The 8,829-nt window shown below is 41.0% G+C and overlaps 1 long non-coding RNA gene across 1 annotated transcript; it reads right to left on the bottom strand.

Annotated features, from left to right (window-relative positions):
- Positions 1-1,885: 1,885 nt before the first annotated feature.
- Positions 1,886-2,332, bottom strand: LOC128502391 (uncharacterized). Its single transcript, XR_008355104.1, has 2 exons — positions 1,976-2,332; positions 1,886-1,934 (listed from the first exon to the last, which is right to left on the bottom strand). It is a non-coding gene; the product is annotated as an uncharacterized LOC128502391 (long non-coding RNA).
- Positions 2,333-8,829: the final 6,497 nt, after the last annotated feature.

The following is an 8,829-nucleotide window of genomic DNA, read 5'->3' as shown; positions in this document are numbered from 1 at the left end:
TTTTCTCCAGACATCTTGTATTGTACTGTGGCCGCTCATCTGCTGCTTGTACAATATTTAACGTTTCAGATACGGTGTCCTCTTCCTCCTGGACCTTAATCTGTTGCTGCAGAGCTAGCTTGGCCTCCCTCTCTTCAGCTAGCTGTAGACCCAGTTCATCTAACTGGAGTTGTAGTAGTCCATGTTTTTCTACTGCAGTAACCCTTTGTTCCTCAAGGGTTATTTTCACCTCACTCAGCTCTAAGGTTGATACCTCCAGTCGATGCCTGAGGGATATATTCTCTTTCTGCAGTTCAAGTCCAACTTGTTGCAGCTTTTCATTCGAAGTCTTGGCGTTCTCCAGACTCTCTGCCATTTTGTCTCTCTCGGCCTGGATATCAGCAAGCTGCCTCATTAATGTTTGCCTTTCACGTTCTGTGTTACTCAGTATTGCTTCCAGGTTACGTTGGATCATACCACTCTCCCTTAAAGCTTGATCTCTGTTGTGAATAGCCAATCCTAAGTCCTCCTCTTTTAGAAGCATAGCTGCCTCCATTTGCTTTAGCTGAGCTTCTGCGTCCTGTAGCTGATCCTTGCACGATTCCAGTTCCACCTTTTTCTGGAAATACTTGTCTTTTAGTGCTATGTTGGCCTTATGAAGTTCAGTGTTCTCTTTACTGGCTTTAAACAAGGCCTGGATTTCATCTTGCAGTTGTTTTACGGTCTCCTGCAGCTTTACTTTTTCTAGACGCTCAACTGCAAGTGTTAAATTCACACTGCTATTCTCAGAAAGGAGCCTAAATACATGCTCCGCGTCCTCTTTACCTTTCTGGGACACCTCCGCGAGACGTTTTTCAACCACCAGCTTTTGTTCCTGCAACTGTTGCATCTCTTGAAGTTTTGCTGACAGGTCAACACAATGCTTTTCTCTAGAAGCAGCCACTTCATTTTGCAAAGCGAGGTTTTCTCCCTCAAGCTGGCCAATAGTTCGGTGCAATTCCTCCTGTAATTGTGCTGCTTGGTTTTTAACCTTTATTAATTCATGTTCTTTTAGCATACACTCATCAGTCAGTTTTTTGTTCTTGCAGATCTGTTTCCCAACATACTCTGACTGCTCAATCACATAGAGATTCAGCTCATCTCTGGGCATAGCTTCCACTTTCCTGAGCTTAGTAGTCCATGCCACATTGTTACATACACCATGACTCAGTTTGCCATAGCAAACATTTAGCTCTGTCAGTCTCTTAATTTCATAGTCTCTCTTCTTTTCTGCAGCATTTAGTTTATCGTTTACTTCTTTCAGCTGCAAGTTCAAATCAGAGACTTCACCCCGGTGCAGCCACTTTAAGGATTCAATTTCCTCCTTTAACTCTTGAGCCTCAACACAGGACCCTGCACAGTTTATATCTGCCTTTTGTGCCAGTTTCAGTGGTTCCACATATCCACTGCAGGTTGGCTGGCGAGTGAAACATGGAAAGGACATTTTATTTCCGCTTTGCTGTCCTTTTCCCATCTTGCATTAGACCAACAGTCAGTGGAATACACAAATCCCAGAGTCTTTAATCGCTCCCTCTGCAGTATGCAATCAAGTACTTACCAGCAGGTCATAGCGACAAAATGCTTTTCTTTTGCAGGTTTCACAGCTATGCAATACTTTTACCCAGCAAATAGAAACCTCACGTCCGGATCATCAAGGCCATCCTCCATAAGCATATGTATTTGAGCCAGCAATACACAAGGGCACATACCATGCAACAGTCTTTGCAGAGTTTCCACTCAATCCTCCTGGTTAAGCTGTAATCACTTCTGGCACATCCACTGCAGCTTGGTAGCTTCAGGCCGCACAACACTTGGGGTTCCTGGATCCAGTGTGGCACTCGTCACCAGCATCCACTCAGTTGTTCACTTGGTTCCTGCTTTCTGCCCACAGACCATAGCAGTGCTTTGCCCGCATTCTCCACCACATGTGACAAACCCTGTAGCATTAGGGCCACACATGTCACTTTTTAGGGGTCCTAAGCACAGTCCTCTAGGGCAATCAGAGTCAGGAACAGCAGCTTTGAACAAAATAGCGCTTTATTTTTAATCGCTCAAACCCCAAAACCAAATCATAAAACGAAAACCTAGCTCCCAATTGGAGCCCTCTCTAACTTAACTATGCTGGTCTAAACTGACCAGCCTAATCACCCACTAACTAGACCTCCCTGCCAGACCCAGCTACGCCAGGCTCTGGAAAACCTCCCCCAGACAGCACACAAAAGAGTCCAGGCAGGTATTGCCTCACTTGGCTCAGGGATGATCTTGTTCAGGGCCTCTCCTTGCCCTGGGAGCACAGGGAACTTCCTCTTCCCCCAACAGTCTCTCTGAGTATCAGGCTCCAGGGGTTTTTAATGTCCAGCACCTGTGCCTGATGTCAGCCTCATAGAAATCCCGGACCAGATCCTGTGGACTTCTTGCCTCATGGAAAACCCGGCATGGAGTTTCCACAAAATGGGGAAATGGAGCATTGGCCCACCCTGCTCTCCAATTGCTCCACCCCAGGGACCCATACGTATACTCTGCATAGCAGCTGTACCCAGATGCCATGCTAATCATCTCCCTGGGGTTCACACGGTCACAATATATATATATATATATATATACACACCAGCATAGTTAACTAATTATCTCACTCTATCTGTATTAGGCTACTACATACCAATACATTAAAACAGCATTAATGCCACTTGAACGTGGCATCCACTCCTATTTTATGTATAGCTTGTGCATGTATTCCAACCCTTATTTGAATCTCACAAAGATAAAGAGGTAAGTCTGAGTCCCTGGTTTTCCTTTTTATACCATGTTAGCATGTGTGTCTGGGTTTGCATCTGTGTGTGTGACTATGGGTTAGCCTCTGTGTCTATGGGTTAGCGTGTGTCTCTGCCTGGATTTATGTGTGTGGGTACGTGTGTCTCTGTGTATCTTAGCATGTGTGTCTGGTTATTTGTGTATGTATCTGTCTGGTTTTTTGCGTCTCCAGGTTCATGTGTGTGTATGTCTGGTGTGTGTGTCTACCTGTATTTTGTATATATCTGGGTAAGATAGTATTTTCGTCTGGGTATGTTAGCGTGTTTGTCTGGGTTTGTGTGTATATCTGTGTGGATTTGTGTGTGTCTGGGCATGGTTTAGTGGGCATAGTTTTATGGGAGGCAGTATAATTTCTTGGGCCGACCCTGTCTAAATATGTATTTATTTTAGGCATTAGTGAAACATGAGTGCCGGGAACATGTGTTAAAATCATGTGACATAACTACTCTTTCTTCTCCATCATTTCAAGAAGAGCCTACAACACCCAAGCCCCATCATGTTATTACCATCTACCTTGTTAAGTGCTTTATGTATACTATTTTAAAATAAGCCTATTTAAAGCTGTAATTTTAACTGATCTTTGGTCACAGAGACATTTAGATATTATGTTAAATCAAATATCTAACATCTAATAAATACTTACTGAAGGACTACTGGTTTCTTTCTACATGTAATCCACTCTGCCTACACTGATACTACATGATTCACTACATAATCAACATTTGACTGCCTCACCCAGGTTTATTGAATGTCTATAATTTCTACTACCATTTTGGTGCTTGCCTGAGACATTCAAAGTTAACCTTATTTACCTCACCCCCCTTAGATAGGCTGCATAATATGATTATTAACTAGAAGGTAAGAAATGTAATACAGATTTAAAAGGCCATTAGGTCTATCCATCAAAGTGTCATATTCCAAAGGTAAGAAATACATACCGTATTGGCTCGAATATAGGCCGCACTTTTTTCCCCCACTTTAAGTTTTTAAAGTGGGGGTGCGGCCTATATTCGGGGTCTAGCGCCCGACGCCCGGGACATGCAGTCCCGGGCGCCGGGCAGGCAGCGGGGTTAAGATACAGATCCCCCGCAGCGGTGCAGGGGACCTGCATCCTTCTCCCCGATACGCTCAGACAGCCTCCCCTGCCAGCACTTCCCACGGGGGGGGGTGCCGGCACGGGAGGTTATCTAAGCGTTTTACCTCTGCCCACCCCCGACTTACCGGAGCAGACTCCCGGGTGTCTTGCGGGGCCGGCGGGAGACATTTACGCAATACGCAAATGCAACTTCCGCTAACGGTACCGGAAGTTGCATACGCGTATTGCGTAGATGTCCCTCGCCGGCCCTGAAGACACCCGGGAGTCTGCTCCGGTAAGTCGAGGAGGGGGGGCAGAGGAGGACAGCGGCAGCGTATCGCGGGGAGGGAGGACAGCGGCAGCGGATCTCGGGGAGGGAGGGCAGCGGATCTCGGGGAGGGAGGGCAGCGGATCTCGGGGAGGGAGGGCAGCGGATCTCGGGGAGGGAGGGCAGCGGATCTCGGGGAGGGAGCGCAGCGGATCGCGGGGAGGGAGGACAGCGGCAGCGTATCGTGGGGAGGGAGGACAGCGGCAGCGTATCGCGGGGAGGGAGGACAGCGGCAGCGTATCTCGGGGGGGGGACACAGAGTGGCAGCATATCTCGGGGGGGAGGACAGTGGCAGCATGTTTTTTTTGGTGCTTTTTTAAAGAAAAAAAACTTTTTCTTTAAAAAAGCACCAAACTTTTAGGGTGCGGCCTATATACGGGGGCGGCCTATATCCGAGCCAATACGGTATTTTATATTAGCCTATAATGCTTATTTATGAAACGGTGAGTTGTTTTAGAGGCCTAGACAGATACATATAAAAACATCCATAGATGACATTTTATATGAAATAAATAACAGATTAGTCAACGTGTGATTTCCATGTCAATATGTATGTAGAAACCAAATATGACTTAACTTTTTATCTTCCATGCTTTAAACTATAAAACAGTATGATAGCTAAGTATGTGGTTACAAACTGAAATGTCTGTGATACTGTACATGATGTACATATTTCATGTCATTTAAGTTATACATTGGGTGACTATTTCATTTTTGAAATTCAAGGACATTGGGCAAGGTTTCCTCAGGAGAGTGGCTTATAGAAGTACACACAATTGCGGTATAAACAACACTCACAGTATGTTTGTGTATTTCTGCAAAACATTTTTTATTCTGGTTAAGGTTTTCCTTTTCCCCTTTAGTTTTGCACTCTCTATGTTCTACTGTCTAATCATCATTCTGCCTCCTTTTTTTGCCTTATTTGTTAATCTGTATCTCAAAAATGAGTGTATAATCCCAAATGTGACCTAACATGCACACATCTACCTCTGAAGTGGTTCTATACAGACAGTGCAGGTGTAATTTATGTTAAACATTTTCATGCTAAGATATTATAGTTTGCCAGAACGACATTGCTCAGGGCACGTGTGGGTACTGTACCCCTTGAGTGCAGAACATAAAAACACCTACAACTCGAAGTATAGTCAATAAAAACTATTCCATACACTATAGATCAGCACGTGAAAATAACTTTAGATATTCCGTATATATGTATCTACGTATGTAAAACAGTATAAATAAATAATGTATCATAGTAATATAACCTTACTATGAAAGCTAGTCATGTATGAGGAATTAAAGGTTCATCGTATTATCTTGTACTATGCCATGACATTGTTTTAAATGTATTTAGTCTATGGATCATTTGCGATAAATAACTATGGCTGGTATTTTCACATCTCTAAGAGGTCAGCTGTTTTTCAGTCATTAAACATGCATCATTTGGGATCAATTAGAATGTATGCCCTTTTGTGGAGCAAAGACAGAATGAGAAATTTTCACAAGACAAGGTTCATTTAAATGTATACATATCTGTCAATACCCACTTTTCCAGTGAATTAAATTCTTGTCAACGCTTAGCATGAGTGACATAGGAACATCACATCATTATTTTTTTTTTATTATTTTTTACCACTGATTAGGATTGAAGCATGGCTTCATTTTCTTGAAGGTATTTGAAAGAATATATTGTGTTGTACCATATGGCCGTGTCTACATTTATATAATGTTTCCAATGCTACAGTTAAATGATGTCGTAGTAACATGTCATAAAACATGTACATTGTAAACTGTGATATCAAAAATGATAAGTATTTTACTTTAGATCACGAATCTACTATATGTTAGCAAATGAATTAACTACATGTTTAATATATTAAGCTATGTTTAGATTTAAATTATTGGAACATAGGGAATGAAAAGAAGATTCAAGTTTTTAGAGTCACCAATCTTAAATAAACGTACAGGAGTAACTGTGGTCGTCAATTAGAACTAGGGTGAACACGCCGGTTGTTGTTTCATGTCACCCAGCTGACCATGTGCAGTAAAGTGCTACACAACATTTCTAAGAGTTTATACATCCCACATCCTGCTTCACATGTGCTTGTCTGCAACATGTAAAAAACATTGTGTCCTAAAAAAGGCTCCAAAGTGTGCTGTCAGATCATTTTAGCTATAAATCCCCTGATACACCCAAGTAAGACAGACTTTTTTTTTACCATGGGTATTAAAAGTGTTTGGTGATGTTCTTTCAGAGCATTGGGCGTCACTAAGAGGAAACAAAATATCAAAGCACTTTTTACTGTCCCCATTGGCTGCTATTATGACATGGCTTCGTGACTTCATTCTTTATGATAAGTAATTCTGGAGAAATATTTAAGGGGGAGTCCCACTTTTTTGTGTTACCACAATTAATTGTCTGGAATAAGTTGGCCTGAGCTGGCTGTTCTTATTGAATAGTTAACAATGTAAGTATGTGGTATATAGAGTCATCCAGGAGATTCTTGTGCAATATCTTGATGTGGTCAGTTAAGTTTAAGCTGAATTATTCTGGGTTACCAGAACTAGAAGTTGCAAATTGGTAAACAGACTTCTTAAAGCACTTCTTTTCATAAAGACCTTGCCCATATATTTGTTTTAATGTGTAGTGAAGGTAGAGTATAGGACATGTCTATTCTAGACTAACAGTTTTAATAGTGCAGCAGTGTACTCACTGTGTGTACTTACTGTGTGCTGTGACTTTGCTTTGGTGAATGAAGGGTGTGCATCTTACTGAAATGTGTCATGATTATTTAACATAAAATATTGTACTAAGATTATGTCTGGGTAGTATCATGACATTGCACTCCCATTATGCGTAGACAATGTGCATACATTTTAACTACACCCCTGCTAGTGACAGAAAAAAATCCTTGTCCTTGCCTTCTCGCATTAGTTTTCTTGTAGTTATCTTTTGTGATTTATTTATTTCTTCTCAATTGCTGATGTTTCAGTTGTAATTTGGAAAATGAGATTTTCTAAGTAGATGCTAGTCTCCAGTAGTCAACCATACTCAGAATCACTATATCAAAAGAGGTTCTGATGCAGTAGGACAGTATTTACTACGATTAGCATAGTTTTCCAAATGTGGCGCTTTTCAATTATATTCATTTTGTTATTTTGGGTGCATGCTCCCCTCGTAAGGCAGTTTTCTGGTGGCAGAGCTTTCAGCTTTTTATCAGTAGCACCGTATATAATGCAAACTTATTATACCGTGCTTTCAAAAGAGGTGATTTTCGCTTCACAATGGTGTTCTGGTCCCCAAGTCGCTGTATTAGCTAGATATGCCGAATAACATCCTCTTAAAAACAGCCATATTCTTAGCAGCACAGACTGACAAGGGTTAAGAGTCCCTGTGTTACATGTATACACGCATCATGCAAAAGGCTGCTCTCCAGCTCTTGTGGAAGTGCAACTCCCTTGATACTTCTAATGCTTCTAATCACTGCATCCTCTGACAATGAAGCAAATACTTAAGACGTGATGCGTGTTTTCACATCTATCATGCAGCATTACTGTCATTGACCATTTTACACGTATCCACCAGCAAATCATTTTCAGATGGTGATCTTAGCGGTAAAGAATAATATAATCTCTTCTTGAATCCAAAGCTTTCACTTGTACTACACAACTAAGAATGCTCTCCCTGTCTGTCTTCTCTTTCAGCATCACATTGAGACAGCACAATATCACTCTTTCCCTTATCTGCAGCACATTAATATAATGAGCACATCGAGGAAAGGTCAGCACTTTAAGAATTTATTTACAGCCTTTATCCTTTTGATCTCTGTTACTAACTAAGCCCGATCCCTCATCTAAGGACAAGAAGCCAGGACAATAGAGCCGTAGATCACTTTATGTAGGCTGTGGCACCTCGCTCCTTCTTTAAAGAGACTCCATTAGGAACGATCGATTGGCTCAGACATTAGAAGCATAAGAGAATCAGTTTCACTTTCTAGACAGAGCAGCTAAATCTCCTAAGAAATAGCCATTAGCTGTAACTATCATCCCATAAGCATCCCACCAGCACATCAAAAGCACATGAAACTAAGTTCGGTTGCTTTATTCATTTCTATTTATTTTTTTTTATGTTATTCCAGCACAATGGATATAATACATCTAATATTATTATGTATATCTTTTCAATTCAATTAAGTAAAATAATGTCTGTATATTATTATTTTTAGAACAATGCAAATATTTTACTGCATGGGGAACATTAAGATCTTTTTCATAATAATGCATTTTGCTGCATGAGAAACATTAAGATTTCTTTTATAAACAATGCAAATATTTTGCTGCATGGAAAACATTAAGAATTTTTATTATAGAGATGCATTGTTGTTTAGCTGATATGCTGCAGTTCATAATTACCTGTCAAAAATACAGACCAATAGCAATTTTATTGGTGTTTGTGACCTATTTTTTCCATGCAATGCATTCTGATCTTTAAAACGGTTCCCGGGTTATTTTGCTAAAGGATAATATAATCAATAGTGGCTATTGTTGTGCCCTTGTTCTGAATTATAATCTCCAATTTGAGTAAAATACATATAGG

The sequence above is a fragment of the Spea bombifrons genome, chromosome 7 (genome assembly GCF_027358695.1).
Source record: "Spea bombifrons isolate aSpeBom1 chromosome 7, aSpeBom1.2.pri, whole genome shotgun sequence".
NCBI lineage: Eukaryota > Metazoa > Chordata > Amphibia > Anura > Pelobatidae > Spea > Spea bombifrons.
The sequence above is the reverse complement of the archived record's forward strand: the minus strand, read 5'-3'. Positions and strand labels throughout refer to the sequence as shown.